The following is a 1,810-nucleotide window of genomic DNA, read 5'->3' on the forward strand; positions in this document are numbered from 1 at the left end:
AACATGAGCTAACAACTGCCTCGGCTCAAATAATTATTCCTTATCTCTTGTGATGAGAACATTGAAGAGTCACTGTCTTAGCAACTTTAATTATGTAATACAGTGTTGTTGAGAATAATTATCATGATGTACATTCGATCCCCAAAATGTTTTCATCTTATAACTCGAAGTTTGTATCCTTAGACAAACGTCTTCCCATTTCCCCTACCTCAAAGCCCCTGGCAACCACCAATCTGTTCTCTGTTTCTATGAGTTCAGATTTTTCAGATTCTACATATAAGTGATATAGTATTTGTTTGACTTTTTTCACTTAGAGTAACACCCTCAAGGTCCACCTGTGTTGTCACAAATGGCAGGATTTCCTTTTTTCTGATGGCTGAATAATATTCCATTGTATATATGACTGCATCTTTATCCATTCATTTGTAGATGGACATTTAGGTTGTTTCCATATCTTGGCTAGAGTGAAAAATGCTGCGTTAAACATGGGAGTACAGGTATCTCTTCTACATGGTGATTTCGTTTTCTTGAGATTTATACCCAGAAGCGAAATTGCCAGATTGCATTATATTTCTATTTTTTTTATTTTTTGAGGAATCTTTATACTGTTTTTTACAGCAGCTGTATTAGTTTGCATTGCCACCAACAAGGAACCAGGGCTCCCTTTTCTGTTACATACACACTAACACTTGTTTGTCTTTTTGATGCTAGCCATTCTTTCAGGTGCAAAGTATCTTTTGTGATTTTGATTTGCATTTCCCTGATGATTAGTGATGTCCAGTAACTTTTTATGTACCTATTGGTCATTTGCATATCTCTTTTTGAACTAAGTCTATACAAATCCTTAGTGCTTTTTAAAATATATAGTTATACTTTGCATTAGTTGTATGAGTTCCTTATATATTTTGGCTATTAACCCCTTTATCAGATACACAGTTTGTAAACATTTTCTCCCATTCTGTAGGTTGTCTTTTATCTTGTTAACTGTTTCATTGCTGTACAAAAGCTATTACTTTGATACAGGTCCACTTNATCTTTATACTGTTTTTTACAGCAGCTGTATTAGTTTGCATTGCCACCAACAAGGAACCAGGGCTCCCTTTTCTGTTACATACACACTAACACTTGTTTGTCTTTTTGATGCTAGCCATTCTTTCAGGTGCAAAGTATCTTTTGTGATTTTGATTTGCATTTCCCTGATGATTAGTGATGTCCAGTACCTTTTTATGTACCTATTGGTCATTTGCATGTCTCTTTTAGAACTAAGTCTATACAAATCCTTAGTGCTTTTTAAAATATATATTTATACTTTGCATTAGTTGTATGAGTTCCTTATATATTTTGGCTATTAACCCCTTTATCAGATACACAGTTTGTAAACATTTTCTCCCATTCTGTAGGTTGTCTTTTATCTTGTTAATTGTTTCATTGCTGTACAAAAGCTTTTACTTTGATACAGGTCCACGTGTTAATTTTTGCTTTTGTTGCCTGTGCTTTTTGCATCAAACCCAAACCCCCAAAATCATTGCTAAGACTATAAGGAAACTTTCCGCTATGTTATCTTCTGAGAATTTTATGGTTTCAGGTCTTATATTTAAATCTGTCATCTATTTCAAGTTGATTTTTGGGTATGGTGTAAGAGAAGGTTCCATTCAGTCTTTTGCATGCGAATATCTAATTTTTCCAACACCATTTATTGAAGAGACTATCTTTTCCCCATTATGTATTCTTAGTTGATCATATATGCATGTTTTTATTTCTGGGCCCTGTATTCTGTCCCAATGGTCTATGTGTCTGTTTTTATGTCAGT

The sequence above is a fragment of the Ailuropoda melanoleuca genome, unplaced genomic scaffold (assembly GCF_002007445.2).
Source record: "Ailuropoda melanoleuca isolate Jingjing unplaced genomic scaffold, ASM200744v2 unplaced-scaffold6751, whole genome shotgun sequence".
Lineage (NCBI taxonomy): Eukaryota > Metazoa > Chordata > Mammalia > Carnivora > Ursidae > Ailuropoda > Ailuropoda melanoleuca.